The 25,464-nt window shown below is 38.1% G+C and overlaps 1 protein-coding gene across 1 annotated transcript in view; it reads left to right on the top strand.

The window, feature by feature from the left end:
• Positions 1-25,464, top strand: part of LOC139699010 (neural cell adhesion molecule 1-like) — a 353,608-nt gene that overhangs the window by 144,065 nt on the left and 184,079 nt on the right. The window lies entirely within an intron of this gene.

Genomic DNA, 25,464 nt, shown 5'->3' with positions numbered 1-25,464 from the left:
AGATTTTAACGAAATCAGTTTTTGCAATCTGGTGTAGTTCTCTTTGTTAATTCTGAAAAACTGTGGAGCCAAGGATTTCGGAGAAAATAAATCTGCGTCTATATTCTATGTAATTGGATGGGTGTGCATGTGTATAACGGAACATGTAAAATAATTGGGAGTCATACTAACTCGTGCATCAGACCTTATAGACGGAAAACATGTCATGAAGTTCTGCGGGGCTTCGTCAATGACCCTCGGCTTCATTTAACGAGATGGGACGATGTAAATATTGGAATTCAAGGTAAAAAACAAGAAAAGAAAATAGGAGAGTTGTTATTTTTTGATATTGTTGGGACGATTCTTTGAATAGAGTACTTGGAAACCTATGCGAAAGAAACTTTTCAGAATATCGACTGGAAAAAAATGCCAATTTGTTAAAGAGACTTTATGAACGAAGTGAAAGCGTCATTATATTTTTAAAGAACAAAAACAATATGCCTAACTCAAACAAATTTCTACCAGCAAATATAACTATTTGAGCTGAGTTACATAGTATTTCGTTGCAGGAATATAACGAGAAGTAAAGCTACTGAACGCATGAAGCAATAGATTAATTATCTTTCGCCCAATCCATGACCACAGAACTAGGAATCATTTATTAATGTGACTGTAAATAAATGAAAGCATCGTTAAAAATCACGAAATCCCCGAAACCCGAAGTGACCAAATACCTCCTGACTTGGATCCCCCGAATCGGCTCAAAAGATAAAATGGAGAATTGTTCAAAATGCCACCTGCGAGCCCAAAGTCAAGGGATCATTTGTGCTAGTGGGGCCGACTTTTTTCCCTTTGTTACTTGTCAGTTACCAATATTGTAACTTATATATGATATGGGTTAGTTAAAAAATAAGAAAATTTTTATGCCGTTATGCTCCTGTCAGTTTTTGAATGTTCTATCAATTAAGCATATGTGCTTACCTGAAAATTATGCAAAGGCCATTTTTTATGTGCAACAGTCAAAATGAGTGAAACGGAACGAGTTTTTTATATCATTGGGTCTTTGATATTTCGCTCTATTCCAACTAGAATCATGCATAACATTTCAACATATTGATTACAAATATTTTATTTCCAGGATAATACATACTACTCCACTGAATGACAACAGCTCTGTTCTCTTTGACCCACCCGGGGGTTTTTCTTGCAAAATTCGGAATTTGACGCGAGTTCTTGTAAAAATTCTTCTCTCTTGTGTTCCTATCTCTGTCCGCCTCAGCCACCTGGGTCATAATGTAAGCACCACCAGGTTAATTCAATAACGAGAAATAAATATTCCATGTTCGCGCACAATTACTGCAGCTGAGAAAATTGATGATGGTTTAATGAATCAAGCAAAAGCACCCAGAGACAAGACAGACAGCATGACTACAAAAGATGCTGGGTAGTTTCAAATGAAGGCCTTATTATTACATGTCGCCGGTTCTGCTTTATCATTTTTACCACTATGAAAATATTAAATTGGTTTTTAGGACAAATAATGACAATGATCTATAATATTGGTTAATTGGATAATTTTTTAGGATACTCTTTTTTAATTTCATTTCTGAACATCCATATTCTCAGGTTATCATTTATGGTAATATTTTTGTCCTCCCCTCAGAGAATTCACCCAAGCATGCAATTTTTGAAATTTTAGGCATTCTAATAGTATGTGCAAGACCAATAAGTGATGTATTTCAAGAGGTCATATAATAATACATTTATTCCATCGCAGGTATCCTATTTTTGGTAATTGCGTGAACTTATTTCGTCTCTCCGATTTCTAGGATTGGGCGTGAATTTTTTTAGAGGTCTGGATAATAAACGTATCGAATTTAAAGTATTGACATTTCCGTGTCGATCAATATTTCAAAATTATTACTCACTATTTATTCCGAGTAGCTATCAAAAAAATGTTTTTATTTCGTATTCAGTCATGATTTTCATGCAAGTTACGTACACCCCCTGTTCAAAATATTGAAATTTTTTAAGTGTGTGCAGCAATAGGTTTCAAGAGATCAACTGATAAAGTTAGCATTCATGTGATTAATCTGATAATAACAGCGAATGGTTTTATTATCAGATGAATGCAACATCTGCACTCTCTCATGCGTCTTGTTCTCCAAATGGTTTGTTTTTTATATGCTATTTTTGGAAGTATAACGCCCGATTGATTAAACTGCAAAAATTTCACTGATTTTAATTAATTTTATTCAATCGATACTCGAACCTGGATTCCTCAACACACAGTAATCGAGCGATTCGTTGAATTCCGGACAGGTTCCGGTATTTATTTCACTAGTACACAATTTGTTTTGTCTTTTAGCTTATTATCCATTGACATAACTGTGTATAAACTTCAGTTAAAGCATTTCTTATATTATTCGTAGACTGGTAGCAAAGTATCAAGCTGCATGTGCCTGTACAGTTGGTCGTCTTATGAGAAAAATGATGACTTGAGCTCCGATGTGCTTAATCAAATAGTTGTCGGAAGGCATACTTCTGTTCCATAAAATAACACAAACGCTCTAAATAACACCAAAATGGTTATATTTAGAGGGATGTAATGGTCGCCCCATGCCAATTTTTAGATGCCAATGAAAGTCGTTTTGACAACGTACACTTTCGTTGGAACGGTTGGGATGTAAATCTACTATAAATAAATGACCAATGGAGTTGATTGATTGGTATTAATTAATAGTCGATAATCACATTTGCTCATCACACTAAAATCACTAAGATCATTCGTCGTGTAATACGCCCTGGGCTTGATCAGGTTAGACATCAAATTAAATCACCCCGCACCATTTGTAAAGTAACCCCCTGAGTATACTATTTCTCAAGGGGACATAGTATCTCGGAGATAGAATCAAAGAAAAAATATAAGAATAACGACAAAGTCGAATCAATAGAATGATCTTCGGAAATTATTGCAGGGTAAGTGGTAATTGCTAGGCAAAAGGTAGGCATGTAGAGAGCACAAAATGTTCAAGGGTGTTCGGCAATAGAGCGGCGCTATAATTTTTAAAAATTCCTGCAGAACGTGATGCGAGACGATATATGTTGGTGAAAAATAACTTTATGACTCGCAAGCACCAATAAATCAACAAAAAACCACCTATGTTCATCAAGGTTACATAGTTATGGGATAATGCATAATGCTGGCCCCGGTGAGGGCGGGGTTAATTTTTCGTCTCCCAACCCAAGGGTAGCGGGTTTGATTCCCGCCTGGGTGAGTTTTCCTCCACCTAGGGCTTGCGTGTTTGTAATTGTGTCGATTGTTATTAATATTAATAGTCCGATTTAAAAGAACAAAAAGTGTTCTTTTCGAACTAAGAATAGATAAATAAATAGAAACTGGCATTTTCAACCATATTTCGCTTTTGGAAACTATAACGAATGCGAGAATGCGTAGAAAGTTACCAAGTCTTTCAGTGGGCTGGCTATGGATACATTATTTCAAACAGTGACATAAGTTATCACATGACGCATGGAGAGAAATTTGGGGATTTAGAAATTTCGGCGCCCCCAAGGGTGGCGAAGATCGAGTCGAGGGGAAAATGACGGGCAGGTGAAAGGAAGGTGAGAAGGTGTTCCTCGAATTTCATTGCATTGCAGCCCATCTGTGTATTTTGGCGAGAGAGTGAGTTACTGGTAAGGGGAGAGTGTGGAGCGGGGGATATGGCGGCCCAAGAATTCAGGACTGGCGAGAAGACCAGTTGCCCGTCCACCCACTTGCCCCGCGAGGAATTTTTATTACCTTGGTGGGCATTGGGAAAGCAGTCAAGGGGCGTGAGGAAAGGAAGGGATTGCAAGTGGACTCCGGAGACGACTCGGGCTCGTTCGTATTTCCTCCCTCTCTTTTTTCCCGGGCGAACAGTGGCCAATGGGATTGAGGGAATGCTGAGGATTGGAGAGAGGGGGAAGAAAGGGACGGGATGGGTACGCCGTTGCCAGCAATTTTACTGGGCGTTATTTCTTCCTTTGCATTTTCCTGCATTTTACGACTGCCCCGCCTTACGGCCGGTGTGCCGCAGTGCTCAGTGCACGGTTCGACAGTGAATCCGAGAACGGATGTGAACGCGGCAGAATCGGCGCTAAAAAAAAGATAAATTTACTCTCACCTTTGAACGATCCATTTTTGGGATTTCCGGTTCGAACCACTTGAAACCATGCAATCGCTCCCCATTCTTTCGATTTCAATCTGAAGTCATGGAATCAAGTGTTATTCTTCGGAATTGTAGCGGATGACAGTAATCATTGTCCATTAAAATTATTCCTTAGTTTTGTGCGGTACTTCAATAGCCAAGAGGAGGGAATGAGAAAAATACTTTAATTGACTTTCACTCCAGGCATTTACCCATAAATAGTTAATATTGATAACTTTTGGAGATACTTGACTGACTTTACAAGTGTGTTTCCTTTACTGGTGACAATAAAGTTTTAAAATATTGCAGATATGAAAAAAAGGAAGATAAAAAATGTATTCTTATATATTTATTCTTAGTCCAAAAGAGCACTTTTTGGCCTTTGCATCAATACACACAGCCAATACATACAGTCAATCTATACAATTAGAAAAGCAGGTCATGTAGTATATGTCTGTAAGTTCCAAAAGAAACAGTAGCTCTATAAACTGCACAAGATTATAAATTTCAATTGCATTTCTCGTGATTATTCTGTGACCACTCTGCTATCACAACTTTGTCTAAATATAAAAAAAGGTTATTTAATGTAGAATTGGTTTCTTGTAACCGAGCCCCACTAGATGTAAATTAAGAAATCACCTGGCGTCTTGATGTGTTTGACCCTCAACACTTGGCCGGCTTTGCCAATCATTTTGACACTAACTGGTAAACTCTACGGTAAACTATATCGTTATAACCTTAAGCATCTGGTTACCCTACACAATGGAAAAGGTAAGACAAGAAAAGATAGGGGAAATTATTAAAATAGATAGATAGTTAATAGCAGATAAGTATGAGTGAACGGGTTTAGGTGAATAGAGCTTAAGAACCCCAAAATAATGCAAAATAGTTTTCAAATGCCATTCTATTCATTTTTTTAGTTATTCCACCTGATAAAGTATATGTTTGGATAGTACCTAATGTCTTTTGCTTAGACGGGCATGAAAATTACCTCTTTATTACCCTGCAATATTTTATTCTTCATTTCATCATGACGTTTACCTGCCTCCATGCTGTCTACAGAGCCGACCGTCTTCCTTCCTCTACTTCGCTTACTCGAAATCCTCCCCTCTATCACTTCAGTCAACATCCCACAGCCTTTCAGCGCTACCCCCATCCACTTTCTCTTCCTTCTTTATTTTTCCGCAACTTCCTCTCTTCGCCTATCCTGCTTAAAACTTCAGCGCCTGTCTTCATCTCTGTCTAACTTATTTCCTCCATTCTTTGCCCCGATTACATCTCAAAACTCTCTTGCCTCCTCAAACACCACCTCTCATATCCACAAATCTCATAGAATTTTCCTCCGTGTCGAATTCATTAATAATATATTCTTCGCATTTATACTTTGTGTAAGTTACCCATCATCATCTTCTTGAGAAAGCCTCTATCGATAACATTATTCTTCTACTAATTTCCCCACAACTCATTTTCCTCTAAAACACATATTGCTCAAAAATATATTATGACCCGCTCCATCTGCTATAGACTATCTCATTATACTTTCTTGTTGAATTTATCTTGCCTACCTATCGAGAATTTTATTACTTTTGCTTTCTTGTGATTATTCCTCATTTCATATATTTCTCATTGTTCCTGTTCCACTCACTTTGCTTAGTTATTTACAAGTTGCTAAACTAATCTCTTTGCCGCTCAGTTTCAATCCCTTAATACCGCAATCCCTTTACATTCCAGCTAGCATATACATATATTGCGGGTGAAAACGAGCAGGCTTTTCTCACTCCCCTGCCTATCCCGGATCATTCTAATACTTCCTCTCCTTCTCTTATTCCTACGGACTAATTCATGTACAGGTTTCTGTTAAGTAATCTAACTAGTTGAAGATTATCTCTTCAGCCTTCTCCTGAATTTCGTGATATTTGCACCAAATTTGTCCCTTCTATTCAGTCGAATGTCTTCTAAAAATGCCAGAAGCTACAAATACATCCAGATTTTATTAGATTATCCTCTCTTATTACCATTATCACTCTCCTCTCTCTCTTGTTACCTTCCATTTGTGTACCTTAGAACTAACATTTACTAATTTGAAGTTAAACTTTAACCCTGAAGTCATCGCCTGTAGCTGATACACACTTGTACGGGGTTGGAATAAAATTCCAACCAAAGATACCTTTAGGGCAAATTTATTTGAAATAAATATTCCGTTTAAAGCGTCCTTCTCTTTCCTCATAAAATCTTTATTTGTTCTTTGGTGATATTGTCTATTCCTACTGCCTTGTTATATTTCATTTCCCTTAATCCTTTATTTTATCCGTCTATTTTAATCACCTGGACTTATCATTGTACACTTTGCATGGAGTTATATAATGCTATCTTCGTATACGCCGTATTCATTTCTTGTATGTATAATTAATAGCCGAGTCAATATCTTTGCCACAAACCTCTTCTATGTATCTGCATCATCTTTCCCAAAATGGCTCCATCAATTATTCCCCTAATATTATCTTTTCTTTTATGATATGTATAGTTTTTCCTTTACTAAATCCTGATAATTCTCATACTTTCTTAGAAAGCGATTTTACTTTCCCGTCTCTGAAACTTCTCTACACTCTCCCACTAACCCCTCCATCAAATTTCCTTGTTCCTATTAGTTTCACGTTTAAGTTTATTATTTTGTTCTCTGTACCTTCTCCTCTTCATTTCCGTGTTTATATTCTACCACTTTATTCTGTCATCCATCATATTAACCTCATCTCTAATCCATGGTTTTCTTATAGTTCTCGTAATCATGGTCTCTTTGTGTTCACTATTCTTACTGTCTTTTGCTGGCGTGTCTAATTCATTCTTCATTCTCACACTTTAACTAACGTTCTTTGTGCACATATCGTCATATATCAATTACATCTTACTCCTTCCTTACTCCTTCCTCATTACTCCCGTTAAGCCTTTGTTATTCCATTTTGTCACTTTTCTAGAAAAAAACAAGTTGCAATGACGTTATGGCTCAAATCCGCATCCATCCCGGGAAGTTATGTGCGTTAATGACTCTGATATATATCTACAATATATATATATATATATATATATATATATATATATATATATAATTTTATATTTATCTATTATGTTTGTGAAATCAATATCTAATCTAACTGAAACCAAGCTCTTTCTACTGGCATTTTCCGTGAGGACTCTCGTCTGTGACGATTTTTTAATCAGGTTTTTGTTATTATTGAACATGTTCTCGTTCATATTTTAATTGACTGCTCTGCATAGTCATTTGTAATTCCTACATTCCTATCTCACCTCCATTCCTTCCTTTCTCCAACAGGGTGCTACAATCTACGATACATATTTGGCACTTTCTTCCATGCACCTTCTCCCGGTGATTACTAGTTGGCATATAATCTGGATTGCTACTCCATTCGTACGGTCTTCATCTCTACTTATAATATTCTGTCAGTCACTTTCTCTATATTCACCACCTTTCTCCTCAGTTTCTTATTCAATATTATGGAAACTTAATGCTGATTTCCCTCCACTATAAATTACTCTGAACATAATACTTAGTAGATCCCGCTATCTCTCCATCTCAGCCAGCTCAAAACTAATATTCATGAGTCTTTACCTCATTTCTCCATTTCCTGGTGATTATTTTCATCTTTCCTATCTTCTAAATTTACTTCATATTTTTTGCACCTGCCTTAATCGTTGCGGTCCTATACTGAGTTTTCTTTACCACCACTTTTCAAGTCAGTTGTTCAATTATAAATAAAAAATACATAGCAATTCCACAATCAACTATTTATACAATGGAGATCATACAATACAGACATTTCATGGAGCAATAAGGAAAAGGAATTGTCCTAGGATTTCTTTACTAGCATCCGGCCCAGTGGACCGAGTCCCTATGTTACCCGGATACATTTTTCCGTTCTTTCCGTTCATATCATGATTATTACTGTCCTATTCATAATTAAATTGGTAAACTATTGGATCTTACCATGTTTATTTGGTTTTGCTAATATTTTAACATGAGGTGGTAAGTTTCGGTTGGTATATAGCTAACGAGTGCAATGGCAAAATCGTCGGCCTAGGTGGAGGAGTTAACTATTTCTGTTCCAATACAGCAAAAGGAGTGTGCTCTACAATGTTACAGTTTCTCCGGCGCGGCCACCGCTGCTTGAGTGGTGGGAAAGGTGGGAGTAGGAAAGCGAGGGTGGAGAGAAAAAGGAGGCTTCGCAGTTTATTTCTCGCTCCTCGGGCCTTTTTTTTAAAGGATTGCTCCCTTAAGAGGAGGGAGTGGAAGCCAGTTGGCTTTTTCTTTACTTTTTTCTGAGAGTAGGGAAAATGAGGCAGCGGGGGCCGTGCCATTTATATATCACGAGGACGAGAACGGGGCCGGTGAGTGTGAAAAGAGGGTGGATTAGCATTAATCTGTTGCCTCTTGGAAATCTCAAATGATATCAAAAAGCAAACAATTGGCCCGGAATTTCCCTCTAGAGTTCCATTATCCTCTTCGTTCGTTCTATTACTCCCCCGTTTCTCCCCGCCCTTAACGCCTCTGCCATTTTAAAAGTCAGAGAGAGAGAGAGTGAGAGAGGGTGAGGATGTGAGGGAGTGAAAGAGGGTGTACGCCAGCGTTCTCTGGACCGTGAGGGAGGGTTCAAGAAGTTGCTCTGTTTTTCCAAACCCAAACCGCAAACATGTCACGTCGGGTTGAAACGTGGAAAATAATTTTTACAGTGAAAGACTGCTACAAATGTGCATATTTTCGAGAAACGGTGGCTGATTTATCAATTTACTTGATTTATTACAAAATAAAATGGTTCATGAAACTCCTCATTGAAATAATAAAGATTTTATTTACCTTCATAGAGAGTAGATCATTATTTGAATTTGGTTTTTTATAATTTTCTAATCAAATTATGCAGTATGCTGATCAAGTGAGACTCTACTTATATCAATTCTCGTATTACGCATTATTGCGAACACTTTCCCAAAATTTAATTCACCATGCTGTTTAGGAATCATTGAAAAATATTCTCGAATTGCTACTTGATGACGTTGAATCTCCTAAAATTTCCATTCTTTCATTTAGGCAGTTTTTCGGGTGGGTCTATTTGAGAGAATCCTTAACATCTTTAATGGCAATTAAATCATTATTTTTAATGGTGTATTCATTTCCAAATTACTTATTTTAACATTTACTGCTAATTTTTAACCGAGTATTTCATTCCTTGCTTCAATTAAAACCATTCTTTAGGCTATCACTACGCCGAATTGCTGTAAATAGACACTTTCTTTTATTTTAACCACTATTTTAGATGCGTAATAGATTATTGGTTTGATTTTACTCTATACTATGGTGCTGTAAAGTGCTTGTAATTCACTCACTTTACCTTCGTCATGACAAATCTCCCGCCAATTTCTTTTTTCTAAACTTCGACTTACGATTGTACCAATCGTAGAATGGACAGTTTTTATAATAATTTTCATAATTATAAAATAATCTTAGAACTATCGACGAACTCCATTTTCAAAATTTTGAACAAAACCTCACGTGCAAAATACGTCATATATGACGAGCCAAAACCTAGATTTGTGGTTGCAAAGAAGAGAGTTGATTACACTCTGGATGTGAAATATCCAATCAATGTTGTTCGACTATTTGCCACACAAAGAAAAATATTGAAGCAAAAAAATATAAAAATAAAAAGAGAGGCTTTGCATTCAGATGAAGTATCATATTTCCAACGCCATATGTCGAAAGCATTTATCCATAATTGATCTGTCTGGCCCAGTAATATATTTATAGGTCTATTCTGAATGTTTTCTCTGATAGCAAGCTAAAGTTTGATAATAAAAATGTACCGGAAATGGTTTTGTCAAGGTGATACACGCCCTAAAATTGTTTTTATGAGGTGCTTCTATTTTATCTATTTTTCCTTGCAAATTCGTATCGTACAGATATAGGATACGGGCAGTGACATCCCTTTGATACTCAGTTCATTTAGTCGTTATATATTATAATTGCATTAGTTTTTATCATTAAATCAACGCATATTTTACTCGGTCAAATTGCTCTTCAAACCCAAATTAGTAAAAATAAAATATATTCTTATATCAAATACAAATTAAATTTTATACAGTCGTTAGTTGCAAATTCCTCCTAATTTTATGTATTTTGTCCTCAGTCCTCAAAAGTACTTTGTCTTTAGTTCTCAAAAAGTAGCATGATTCAAAATAAAAGCGAATTATTTGGGTATAAATATTAGGTAAGTCACTTTAATTTACATTTGTAGCATCTCAAATTATATTTTTTTATTTTATTAGGTAATCTACCGGTTAAGGTAGGTTTTTGGATGAACGTAATTACTAATTAAATAATTTGTGGCCCCTAGCAAAACACAGCATCCTACTCTACATCAGGTCCCTCTTCAGCTCTGAGTACTTTCTTCCTCCCTTCATCCCGTCCACCATCCCTATCCTGTTCCTTCCCTTTCCTCGTCTATGCCTAACATTCTCCCCTCAATCACAGTCTTCAACATCCCGCTGCCGGTCAATACCCCCTTCAGCCACTTTTCCTACCTCCATAGGATTGCTCCCAACAAACCCCTCTCTTCGCCCACCATACCAAGTACTTCCTCGTTTGTTTTCTTTTCTGTCCATTTCACCTTCTCCATTCTTCTCCACACCCACATTTCAAAAGCCTCCAGTCTACGTCTATCCTCCTGCTTCAATGACCACGTTTCCGCGCCGTACATAGCTACGATCCAAATTAAACTTTTTACGAGTCTTTTCTTAACATCCTTACTCAACGTCCCCGTCACTCTCCGAAATTATGTTATGTACCGTCGGTTACGAGAGATCCGTAGATCACGTTTTCACAGTTTTGATTCCGTTTCAGTCCCAAATTATACTTAAAAGGTTTGTAATCCGGTAGTCAGTCGTATATGAATTGGCACCACAATATATTCGCAAAATATGTGTAATTCATTTATTTTAGTTCTTTAAACCAAAACAGATTGCAAGCGTCAAAGCATATTACACTTTTGGTGATTACCGGACGATACAAAAAATCAATCAAGGGATGTTCTGACGAACATTTGATCACAAATGTTTGTAATCATTTTCTTTCCATCCTAATTTGTTTCTCGCAGAGTCGGATTAGCGTGAATACCCAAGCCTATTTATGGCTTTTTACTAGCTTTTAAGCTGACAGTTTCAGGCCTAACTTTGTGGAATTCCTTCATGATGAGGGTAACAAATAAGAGAAACTTTACACTTCCACACACTTTAAACGTTCTGCGACCATGGTTTCGATACTGCGCATCATCATGAGGTGGCATCGAAATCATGGTCGCAGAACATTAAAAGTGGGCGGAAGTATAAAGTTTCTCTTATTTTTCACCCTCATCATAGCGTTTAAGCGTTTACCAAATAGTTGTCGTAAACAATATTTCCGGTCCTTTTAATATACTTTGAATTTTATTGAATGAATTACGGAAAGTATATTTTCATTAAATAATTGATGATTTTAGATAATCAACTTAAATTAAATAGGAGCGTGCACGAACAGAAAACTGTAGCTAGAGTCAAGAAATCCGTGCATAACTGTCGAGTTCCTTTGTGTATGACTATATGGACTCTCCTTTTCAATGGGTACGGGCTCAATCTCGTTAACATTCATCTTGAGGAATATGATTAACTTTGTAAAATTCAGTCAAATAATATGGTAAATTTTGCAAAGTTAACTTATTCTCCTATGTGAACACTGATAAAACTCAGTGGGGGATGTTTACTTCTTTCTATTTATGTTACATAATATTGGAAACTTCAGGACATAATAAAAATGAGAGTAATAGTTCTAAAATAGTTTTCATGTGTGTCTTTCCGCTATGGACTTGAAGAAAACAAATAGTCAATGACATATTCCAAATCCCATGAAAAGAAATGAAATGTGTTATAGATCTGAATAAATTCAGGTTTTAGTTGGTTTCTGTTGATAAACTATTTAATGACGACGGAAAACCTTAATGGCGAAGGCGAATAGTAACATTAATAGAGGACTATACGTTATTTTTACTAACTATTATACATCTGTTTACGGGCTGGGTACACACGAATGAATTTATTTTAATGTCGATTACTCCTTGTTTTCGCTTCAATTAAGGATAGTAAGGAATTAATTTACCGTGTTTTAAGTTTAAATTCACAATCAATTTTCTCTTCAAATAAATATAATGAACGTTCTTGATGGAATCCTAAAAAATAATATGAGACTAGAGAGCGAAAATAAAATTAAGGCACTTTCGCGAACGAAGTAAACGAAAGCAACTTCTTTTAAATGGGATTTGATGAATTTTTATCAAAATATGTGATTTCTGATTTTTTTTAATCCTTACAATTTCTTTTAAGTTTGGCAATAATATTCCTACCCTAGTTTTTCCCCAGCACTATGGACTGAACAACAGATTCAGAAAGTGCAACAATTTCAGAGTGTAAAATTCATTAGACTTGACGGGTATTCGAACCCGGATCCCTCGATGCCGAGTGCTTTAACTAGTTAAGCTATTGTTTCATCGAAATGCATGATACCGGATTACTCTGTTAACAGTTACTGCTGCGGTATCTCCCGCAGTTCCTTGGAAATAGATTTAGGAAGGAGTTAATAGGTATTGAGCCCTTTGGAGTAAGGGGTTACCTGCTTGAATAGTTTCAACTTGTTATGCCTTCTGGAGATATTGTAACCGGGTTGTTTACATTATATTTTTATTGTTTAATGCATAAATACAGTAATTATAATAACACACAACACACAGAATATAATTACATAGCAATCAACCCGATTATTAATTGGAAGGTGATGGTAGAGTTCCCCCAGTACTACGCCCAGCGGCGTGTACCAATTTTCCAGATATTGAATAATACTCGACATGGGACTTATTGGCGATATAAATAAGTCAATAATCGATTTGGATATTAAAGTCAACCTAGCTAATATTACTTCTTATACCATAATATTATCGTCGGGACTGTATACCTTCAATATCTCGATATTTATATGATATAGGGTCTTAAGTTGTGATTCCTTTCGTCCAACTGGGAATCCTCTTACTCCTCTATCCCAATCTCGCGACCTCTTTGGACACATCAACTGCATTATACCGTCTGTCGGAGCGAATGCTAATCTGTCTCACCCCTTGGAGCCTCTTGTCACAATTAAGCCGACGCCCTCACCCTTCTCCCCCGTTCCACTTTCCCCTCGCACTTCCCGTTCCTTAATTACTTTCCTTTCCTTGAGAGTTGTAATTGACCTCGACTGTCAAGTGCTTTCCCACCTCTTTCTTTCCAACTATTACTGCTGTTATCCTGGTCTTTCAACACCATTTCTTCGACAAACCGTTGTCTTTGAGACGCGAGAATGCGCGAGGCATCACGGGCGCGGGGATGAAGGGAGGGATTTTTACTCGGGACCCGAATTTTACGGCCTCCAATAAACATTTATTATCTTTCCTAACAACGCAGCTTGTCATTTCCGCTCAGGCTCCGCTCCAATTGTGTCTTGGTGCGACCTCCAGATGTGGGAAGGAGAAATGACATCCTTTTTTTTAAAGGTTTTTATAAGAGGAAGTGGTACCGTAACGCGTCCGAGGAAGGGCTGGTATCATCACATTATAAATTGAGATTACGCCTTCTGTAAGAGTATAAAAACTGCTATAAAATTGAGGGCGTACTCATTGTTATATCATTTTAAGAAAATCAACGTACCCTCCTGGATAATTCCTGAATTATTTACTGTGAATGTGATGAATCATTTTAAAACACGTTTTTCCACTTACTTTTTCAAATTTCACATTGTTTATTTTACTTTAGTTCAAAATTTTCTTATTTTTAACTTCCACTGGTCCCAAATTATTCATCGATGTTTTAATGTAATGTAATAAAAATATATACGATTCTGTGCACTTTATTTTTATACTAAAGTTGTAAAAATTATTTTTCAGTAATCAAATTCCATCTGTTATCCAAATCGATTAAGCCGTAATCGGACAAATTATAGAAAATAATTTTTTTCGTACCTTTAGCGTTTCAATAGCATGAACATTGTGTAATTGCAATTTCCTGTTTTACTTTTCATTATTCTTTACCTCTAGGAAATTCCTTTCGCTTTTAGGCCATTCATTCCTTCGTGCTGCCCATAATTTGTTCCGAAAAATATTTTTCCGGCACCCAATTTTTTTTGTTTTCTGCTTACCTTATCCTCCCGTGTTATCTGTTCTTGTTCTTTTTTCTCACATTAATAAACGGATTATGTTGTGAATATCTTCATTAATATTTTTTCTCTTCTTCTTAAATTGAAACGCCTTCTTTCAACATTATTTAAAGTGAATATAAATTTCTTATCTTTCTTGTAGTATTAGTAGTAGTATTTAGGGAAGGCGACCGACGGCTGAGGTCATTTGCGCCATTAGGGATGGACAGGAGAGGATGAAGGGTGGAGAGAAACCCGGCGTCGGCATTAGCCTACTCTTTACGAAAGGACTAGGCTAATGCTGACGTCGGGTTTCTCTCTTTATCTTTCTTACTCCGGGTAAGGTTTAACATAAAGGGTCGTAAGGTAGAACATCAAATTACTATTTTTAGACTGTGCAATAATAATTATACTTCAATAAAACCCTATAGTTATTTATGAAATTTTCTTTCTCAAAACATTTCTAATTTTTTGTTTGAATTTCCAAACTTTTTCTTCACATTTTCAAATGCAGTAACATTAATTAGTACACGTATTCACTGGAGGTTTTCTTGGGTCATTTAATCTTAATATTATAAAAAAGGCATGGCAAGCCTGGAAATGTACAGTCAATGAGCTCATTACTCTCGCGTCAGGTCTTGCTGAGGTTTGTTTTCAAGGTGAACCCGCCCTGATGACCCTTCTATGTAACTTAATGGTAAATGGTAATCAGCTCAGCCCCTAAGCTTTATCATGTGTCCATCCCATATATTTATAGTTTAGGAAGGCACAATTTCTATGCAAGTTAAATGAAAATAATCTCCCCTAGTATTACGTGCATTTTAAATAATCCATCTGTAATTAAGAAGAACCGCACTCAGAAGAACAACATTGGATTTATGTAGACGTTATTTTTTGCTAAAACCATTTCAGTGAAGTTTAGACATAGGTGTATTTTTTTTGTAATTTAAGTTTTCAATATATATGCTTGGAAATATTTTATTGCAATAAGACATATTTACTTTGTGTCACTAAAGACGAACAGATTTGTTTTAATACTAGAAATACCTATAATGTTTCTGTTCACTTTATCTCTAGTTTAAGGTTTCATTAATAATGCACGTATCGAATACATATCGAGTTAAAAACTACAGCAGTAATGACTTGGAAGACTTAATGTCATAATATTACAAAATTATGTATAGCTTGTAAAATTTAATATAATTTTTGGAGTTGTGTCCAATATTGAAGGTCTCAAGGTTATGATTTGCACATGGTTTAAAATATACGATGGCATTTAGACAAAATATATGTACATTTACGTATTGGTGAGGCCTGTAAATACTCCGAGTCTGACAATGGAATATATCTTCCATATTTTCGAAATGAATACGTTTTATGGCATTATATAGGACAATATTGATGATATAGATTTAGTCTCTATATCTATACGACTAGAGCATACATGTAGTGACTATAAAACCATTAATACAGTAATCAACCCGAAGGTCGATTTGGTAGGTGATGGTAGTCTTAGCCGGGCTTAATACTGGGTAGACCCAGTACTAAGCCCGACGGCGTGTGAAATTCACACATCAGGGTAGGGAGGCCAGTTGCTTTCCCTGTGCCGGTTATGGTTTCCCAGGAAGATTTTGGTACCCGAAAAAGCTTGCATTCCACATAGCTTGGGTGGAGCTGAGGGTGCCCAGAGAGGCTTTGGCCGGGAATCGAACCCAGGCCCTCCGATCAGTAGTCCAACGCTCTACCCACTGGACTACCGCGACCTACGTAGTGACTACAATTTGCAAAAATTGAATCAATTGCAATAGTTGCAAGATAATGCATCTTTCCAAAAAGATCGTGCCAGCTTTATTACATCACTTTTCATACGGCATTTGATTTATCCAATGATAATGGATGAGTTGAAAAGAGAACTAGTTGAGTCTTAGGGAAATAATTAGCTTTGACAGGAAAGAAACGAGGAAAGTGGGTAATCAATATCATCATATGAAGTAGTGACAAATGAACATTAGTTGACGAAGATTTTTAATTGATATCCTCTACTGTAATCAATAATGGAGTAGATAAATAAAATAAAATGGCTGGTTCCAGAATCATACGGCAGCATTGCAGCATCTTGATACGCAGCTTCTCTGGCCACGAAAAAGTACACAGTTTAAGCGTTAGATGGCGGCACAGATCCGTTTGAGAAACTTGGCGATTCCAGGCATCAACCTACAAAACCCGCTTCAAGGCCTTCTTGGAACCAATCAAAGATCAAACAATTATTTACAAGTCTTTACTCCAATTTTCCTCCTTCAGGCGCTAGGCGGCGCTTGGATAAAGGCGCCACCTGTGTCGCCTATCGCCTCTTGACGATTATTATGGAGCTGGTGTCGATCGTCCCTGAACGGGAAGTGTCGCTTCCAGGAAGTTCATGCACCTTGCATCGGATTTCCTCTTTCCGCAGAAATCATTTTTACTGAAATCTCCATGCTCCATAAACATGAGAATCAAAGATCAACTGTAGGGTTGAATTGAACGTTGGTGCAGTCTACAGTGGCGTCTAATGGCACAGCAATCTCGTTGTCGTAGCACGACTTCTCGCTGGTAAATGAAACCTCTCTTTCTCTCTGCATCTCCTTACACACCCACACAACCACACACACACACACACACACACACACGCACACATCCCCTCACCCTCACTGGCGTCATATATCCGACCCTAACCGAGTTGGGCGGGGGAGTATTTTCCGCATGAAAAATGAGGATACTTCACTCGGCATAGAATAATGTCGACGCAGCCCCGCTTGGATTTCACCTTGGAAATTACTCTTGGCGGGCGGGAAGATTTATACGCACTCTTCAGTACAATACAAGGCAATAGGAACTTCGCGGGCATCAATGGGTGTCACCGAAATCTGAACCTGCGAGCTAATAATAATAACGCGCTTCCCCAGTTGAAGCATTTGAAAAAAAAATATGATGCACTCCACGCTATTTAAATTAATAAACCATTGAAAATGTACGGATCTTTCGGTTGAGGATAAAAGGAAGCTTCCTTCGTGTCGTCATTTCTGTTTCTCTAATTAGGGAAATAGTTTACAATAAATTTGGATTAAATCTACTCTAAAAATGGTTCTTGTACGGCTTAAGGCAACGGAGGAAATTTCAGTGGCGTTTCAACTAATTCATCCTGATAACATTTATGTTTTTACGAGATCTCGATAATAATAAATGAAGTTTTTATTTTAAAAATTACTTTGGAGTTTATTTTGACATCAATATTAGGTAGGAATAAAAAGGCGGAAGTAAAAATCTCACAGTTTTCTTGGGTCTATTGTGTAGTATCTAAATGGTTTCCGTTAATTTTCATTATAATAAGTTATGTGTGGTCCATTTCAATCTAAATAATTGACATACGAAGATATGAAAACGACATCGGCCCTATGACGGGGTGATACTAGAAACCCAGTTAATTATTCATATTGCACTGTGTTTGATTGAAGAATATAGTATTAGTGAAGAGGGGAAAATATGGACCTCATATATTTCAGCAGACATTTGTAGTAGTTTCTTCATTCGGGCATATAAACGAAAAATTAGAATTTTCTACCTCAATGATATTGAATAAGCTATGATGGAAAGCCGAGTTTTCAGCCTGAGATATTCATAACAGTTATTTTTTAGCATTACTTAAATCATCTAATAGTTCCAAACAGAATGCATTAATTCTCTTTCTTTATGAAATCATCATGAAAACTAAAAAGGCCTCCCCTGCGTGTGGTTTATGGGTTTAATGTTACAGAATGTCGCGTTTACCTCCAATCTATCTGGGAAATTAGTCCTGTTTGAGAGGGCATCAAGTCCACGCAACTTCCCGACAATGTAATGCCAAAATGGGAAATTCTTAAATTACCCACAGATATGACGAAAAAGCTCTTTTTATGAAACACTTAGTAAAATATATCGTAAACATATTATTTCACATTCAGACTCGCTTTTTAAGCTAAGTGATCAAATTCTAAGTTTTTTTTTACAAATTTGGGGAGAAAAATGAAATTTATCATTCATTTCTCGATTTGGCAGTTGGACGGGAATAACTTAGGATGTAATGGTCGATTTGTTACAAAAACCCCAAAGTGTATTTTTTAACGAATATTGTATAGCGTTGTAACAGTAAGTGGCGGATGTCCCTTAAAAATAAATTCAGCGCTAATAAAGAAGGCTGCATGTATTTTCATGAATTGGAGGATATTAGCATACAAATAAAAAGCTTGTTATAGTAGAAATGGATACTAAACATAGGAGTTACGCTAGTAGTATTGTGCGTTTTATGCTGGTTCGATTGAACATTACATTCCACCAAAATTAATTTCCCTTATCTTTGACTCAGAGAGCAATATCTGAAAAATACCGAGGGCTTTAGATTCAATTACACCCTCAAGTTAAATTAACAAAAAGAATTTTGAAGATTGATACTTATCCTCTATTTAGGCCTAAAAATATACAACCCATCATGCCCCAAACGCGTTCTTCTTCCTTTAGTTATATAAATTAATTTACATAATTGTAAGCATAAATTAAAAGTAAGATCGAGGTCATGATCATCTTAGCGCTAAAATCCATTTTTGCCCATGGGCCACCGGTGTGAAAGAGAAATAAGTTTGGAGTTAGCATAATTTAAGAAAAATCCTGTGATTGCAAATAAACAAAACTATTTCGTGATTGCGATGTGGCAGTTAAATCGTATTGCAATCTTGAAATTTATTCATATACAGGTTAGTACTTGATTACGGAATTGAGAAATTTTGTTTCTATTGAAAAAAAATTTCGAGATGAATTTCTGCATCATTAAGATGTATTAATGATACATTTAAGATGAGAAGCATTAAAAGTACTACTTATTTTGAATAAGTAAGTAGACTGGATTCGCATATGTATTGCGTGAGTACGCTAATGAAGTATCGTGAATCAATACCTCAAAGAATTCAAAATAAAAAAATGGTTTAAAAAAAATTATTTGCCGCCTAAATGCTTTATTTGACTATTTATTTCCTAACTCTTCCAATTATGTGCTGACTTCCATATTTCACCTTATTTTCTCAGCGCAACTCTTCAATTGTTAAATCTAGTTACAGAAGAAGGGATTACTCACAGGGCCGTCCCAACGTAACATCTAAACGCTAGTATTTTTGACCCCCAACGGATATAAATACGTATTTTTAGCATTTTTTCTGTGATAGAACGAAATGATACGCCCTTCAAAACCAACTGAAATCAATCGAAGTAAAAAGAATCGTTAGGCATCATTTCGTAAAGCCGTGTATCTATCTGCAAGGGCAGACGTTAAAATCGTGATGCCATTGTTTTTTTTATTGTCATTCATTCCACTAAGAATGGAAAAATCGCTTCTAACTCCGCCGAACTATGATTTGGTAGTTAAATTCGAGAATCAAAAAGGATGCCCGTTTCATTTTAGTATCCTGAAATGGGAATTGAACATCAGAATGAAATTTCAATCCCACGCTTCGCCCGAAACGATTCCGATTCCCTGTCAAAATGAAAAAAACTGTGACATTTGATTTCCATATACCCCTCTCCTTTGCAATGGCCACAGCGCAAGTCGCTTCGAAAAAGTGCAAATGACCTCAACTCCACGAAGCATCCCCGACGCCACCTGCCTCGCAACACACTCTTCCTTCACTCCCTCCCCCCCCGCCCACCCGTGCCACTCTTCCCCTGTCGAAACCCTTTGAACTCGCGCGTGTGTGTGGGCGCCCCGTGTGCCTCTCTGTCATCAAGCAGAGTGCACGATGACACTCGCCGCGGTGCTGCCCACCAGAGGGCCACAATCCCCCCCCCTATCCCCCTTTCCCAAATCCCCAGGGATGAAGCCCCCTTCCCCCCCCTGGTGTGCGTCTTCCCTCCCGTAACCATGAGACCCCCTCGAGATTTCTCACTTTCCCCTCTTCCTTGAGCCTTCTTCGCACCGATTTCACCCGCTGAGATCCCCCCCGGGATACGTGATCTGTAAACGAGCCTGCTAACATGCTCACGTTCACCAAAATGCTAGGCTGATTTTGTGCTAACTTGCAGAAACTTCTATTCTACCACGAAACGCCCATGAGCGTCATCATTTTATCCCGATTTGGTCAAAGTGTAGTTTAATTGACGAGACCAACTTAGGATAAATTCTCGGCAATGTTGGATATATCAGAGTGACTCCTCATGTGTGTCGGATTGTAAACATTTGATGGAAAAATTCGCAAATTGTAAGCCATTAAACCATGGTCATGGTATATTGCAGAAGTGACTTCCTAGAGTCCTTGGGAGGCAACTCACTCTGATCCCCGCTTTGGGGAGTGGGAACGACAGCAATGCAAATTTCGTGAATGCGAAGTGAATTGAAATTGAGATGAAAACCGTTTCTATATTCGCCGGCGGCGGCCTGTGTGACGTATCAGTCGTTGATCGAATAATTGTGAGACGTTTATGAACACTTTGGAATGAAATAAGATCATTTTTCACAACGCTGGAATATGTATCATTAAGACTAGAGACCTAAAATGTTGGGGGGCGAGAGGAAGTTGGGGACGCTTAAAGGCAGGGATAACCTGGTAGTGGCTGAGTTGTTCAGTCATCATCATCCCCAGTACATCAATCCCAGGATTGGTTTTCTCCAGCACTCCATTCTACTCTATTTCATGTCAATGCCCTCTACCCTTGATACCCTCTCTATTTTACACCCATCTTAATTTGTCCTCTGTACATGTCCTTTGGTCTTCCCCGTGGAATCTTTCCTTCTATTATATTCCTAATCAATTCATTCTGCCTCAATGTGTGTCCAATCCAACTGTTTCTTCTTTGGTCCTATCATCCTCTTCTCTTCTTCGAGTTATTTTTTCGGCCAGGACTCTCGTTCTGAGAATTACCGCTCCTTCTCCTCGGTTTTTACAGAATTCTAATTGGTTTTCCGAGAGGTTTCCTTCTATCCTTGCTTCTATTCTTCGGCTTATCATCCGAGTAAGGATTTTTGATACTTGAGCCACCAGGCTCAATGCTCTGTGTTCTTCGCATTTATCTGTTTTCGGTATCTTCGGTATTGCAATCATTATACTTTCCTCAAAGTCTTCTTCTATCCTTCCGCTGTCGTAGCTTTCTTTGATTATTACATAGAAGGCATCCTTTGCTTTGACCCCGAGTGTCTTGATTATTTCTCCGTTTATTTTGTCAACTCCTAGTTCCTTGTTGTTTCTCAGATCTGCCACGGCTCCGTCAAATACGCGTCTTAATATCTGCGGACCCCTATCGTCTTCACCTATTATGCTTTCATCTTTAATTAAGCCATCTTCTAGTAGTTTGGGAGCTTGGTAGAGTACTTCAATCTACTCTTTCCATCTATTCCCAAAGTCGTCATCATCTTTTAGTATTTTTCCATTAGCGACTTGGATGTTCTGCGATTTTGTGTTTTTATTCCCCAATTTACTTCTTCACTAGTTTATAAGCCATCTGGCTATTTACCCCTTTCATGTTGTCATTAATTTCTTGGCAGCAGCTTTCAATAAATTCTTCCTTTGTCTTCCTGCACTCTCGTATGACCTGGTTCCAGTCTTTTTCCCTCTCGTTTCTTGGAATCTTGTATTTTCTTCTTTTGTCTATGACACCTCTTATTTGAGCTGTGAGCATGGCTCCTTAGATATTTCCACCTAACTAACAAGGAGTTCATCTGCAGCTTCGGTTATTATATTCTTCATTTCTTTCCATCGACCGACCGTGCTGGTAGATTTCATTGTTTCCTTCTACTTCACTTGTGATGGCCGCGGTGAACTTTTTTCTTGCGCTCTTTTCTTCCTGTTGGAAATGAAAAATAGTAACTATGTGATTATCTTTTCTTCCAGTATTTTAGTGTTTCATCTGAATTGTTGTGTCTCTTTCTTCATCTTCTTGTACAGGGTCGCACCAGAAGTGGTGGGACTGATTTTTTTACAAGAATTTTATTGACGATATACTTACATCGACTTAATAATCTTCTAAGTATGCTCCTTGAGCTGCTACACACTTAGTATAACGTTGATCCCATTCCCCGTACGCCCGCTGGAAATTTTCTTTGGGGATGCCGTTGGTGACCCTCGTCGAAGCCTCTTGAACGGCCTTTATCGAGTCAAAACGTCGTCCCTTGAGGTGTCTTTTCATCAGGGGGAAGAAGAAGAAGTCCGGTGGTGCCAGATCGGGAGAATAGGGCGGGTGCGGCAACGTGGCAACGCCGTATTTGGCCAGGAGCTGTCTGACGACGAGCGCGCCATGGCACGGCGCGTTGTCATGATGAAGCACCCAGCAGTTTGCGATGGCCGGTCGGACTCTTTTCACGCGTTCTCGGAGGCAAGTGAGCACCTGCACGAAAAAGTTCGCATTCACAGTATCCCCTGGTGGGACAAGCGTCGGTCTATGTTCAGCAGTGATCTCACTCTGTCCATATTCGTGTCGGTTCTTGCCGTCGACGGCCGCCCGGAGCGATGGTCGTCTTCAACGAGCTCCCTACCCTCTTTAAACATTTTGTGCCACTCAAATAATGTGGAACGGCTTAAGGCAGTGTCCCCATAAGCCTGCTTGATCATATCGAGGGTCTCAGTTGCCGTCTTCCCGAGTTTCGCACAAAACTTCACGGAATAACGTTGCTCTAAATTCAGATTCATTTTGTTTTTCGACGCGGACAAAAAACTTGCTTCACTAAAAACGGTGTCCTCACTCAACGACAGCCCGCAGGTGACTGAGGTTGGTGTTGGTCTGTTGCTAAGAGGCTTCTCCACCTTACCCTGCCAGGCAGACCCCCCTCCACCGCTCCGTTCGCGCCAGAGAAAATCAGTCTTACCACTTTTGGGTGCAACCCTGTATTGTAGTCTGCTGTCCATGATCACCAGGCTGTGATAGCTATTAATATCTGCGCCGGGGTAGCTCCTACACTTCTTAACCTGGTTCTTGTATGTCTTCTTGGCAAGGATTAAACAATTTGGTATCGTCCTTCGGCTCCAGGCATCTACCATGTGTATTTTCTTCTCGGATGTTGATCGAAGATGGTCCTTACAGTTCACAGGCAGTACAGGCAGTTTTTTTCTCGTTGCAGAATTCGTCTCTCTTCCGCGGCCTTTCGTTTTCCCAATCCGAAGTATCCCGCACTACTTCCCTCTTGCCCCTCGCCGACCACAGCGTTCCAATCTCCCATTTCTATGGGGCTTTCCTTTCCTTTTACTTTTCCTTGAACCTCTTTCAGTTGTTCGTATACTCCTTCTATTTCCTCTTCTGAATGCCTGGATGCTGGCATTTACAACTGCACTATCACTTTGTCTGTAGGCTCTCCATCTAACCTTATCATCAGAATCCTTTAACACTATTGCCAACATGATTTGTCCCTTATTGCCCAATCCTGCAATTCTTCGTTCGTCTGCTGAGTAAATTCACCCAGTTGTTCACTGTAAAACTGTGGTTGGCTCAGTTTTACCCCTCATCCTTCAAAGCATGTCAATTCTTAGTGCGGGCACATCTTTGGCAAATGATGTAAAACCGTGAAACCTACCTGATGTTTTATTAAAAATATTTTGTAAGCAGATAAGTTTTGGCAGGCCTAAGTGAAACACTTAATTTGTAGGATGGATGGCTCGCAGTTTATTTTATTTGTTTGGGTCCATTTCAGAGATCGGAATTATCTCAAAAATATGACCTTCTAGGAACCACGCAAATATGATTATGTGCATGTTCATATGTGGCTGCCCAACCAATTAATATATACTGGAATTACTTCGCGATAGTTAAACTAATCAAATCCGATACGAAGTAACTTTCGAAAAATTGTTTTTTCTGGGTAATTCGTAGAAAGAACAATCGGGGATCAATGAAAGCCACCAGGTGGCTTTAGATTGAAACAGTGACAAGCAGGTATTTTTATTCATTTCCCCCTGTCCTCACGATTACATTTTCAGCAAGGCAAGAACCCCTCGGTGCCCAGCGTGAAGGATACAACTGCTGTAACCGAATGTACCACTCCCTCCGTTTCTTTAGATCTCTTAAATCAGGGAATGGGGAATGGAACAGGAGGGGGAGCAGATGCGAGGTCCGAAACAAGGGGGAGAGGGGAAATGAGGTGATTGTGGGAAGGGATGCTGGGAGCAATGCGACTGACTGGAAATGGGAAACGATGGAGCGTGCATGGAGCACACAAGAGGTTTTGCTGTTTTGTCCTCGGCCCCACAGGGTGCAGTCTCGCTCACGCGTGGCCCTTCAGCACCTAATCGCTGGCGTAGGCATGCCTCGCAGGTGAGGAATAGGCCCCCGAAAATAATGGGAGGAGAAATCGGGTGGGTGGTTGTTTTCCGTGGAATGTGGCTTGAAACCTTTCTTCGCACGCCTGTCGATAGCGATGGCATGGCGAAAAGTGGGAACTACCCGTAGAAATGTGGTCAAGGGGAAATATATAATATATATAATACATAATAATATATATATATATATATAGATATATATATATATATATATATATATATATATATATATATATATATATATATATATATATATATATATATTATCTTTTAGTATTTCATTTTCCCTTTTATATCGAGTATTATATTATATCTTTACTGAGATATTCAAATTTGCAGAAGGTCAATCAGGTGAAAATCTTTGCCTGTAGTTGCTCTATAGATTTTATTGACTATGATTTATTTTAAGCACCTTATGTTACTAAGTTTCTGCCTCGCCAATCGCTGCACATCTTGGTTGGAGGGTACTAAGTATTAGCAAATATAAGAATAACCAAAGCATAAGCATTTACCAAATATGTGAGCGTCATTTTTAACGTGATCACGTAAGTCACCTATTCAAACTCTTTTCAAATACTTTATTGGAATGCATTAAAACTTTTATTACCTGTTGTGGCATTCCCTTTTCCATGAACTCCGGAAATTGATCAAAAGACTATTAATATTTATCCGGAGGAATTCTCCTTCCTGGTGAATTGCATCCAAGCTATAGCAACGGCGGATCCTTATGGAAAATCGCGTT

This window comes from Hetaerina americana, unplaced genomic scaffold (assembly GCF_022747635.1).
Source record: "Hetaerina americana unplaced genomic scaffold, ioHetAmer1.1.p SCAF_9, whole genome shotgun sequence".
Lineage (NCBI taxonomy): Eukaryota > Metazoa > Arthropoda > Insecta > Odonata > Calopterygidae > Hetaerina > Hetaerina americana.
This window is presented reverse-complemented; position numbering and strand designations above follow the sequence as displayed.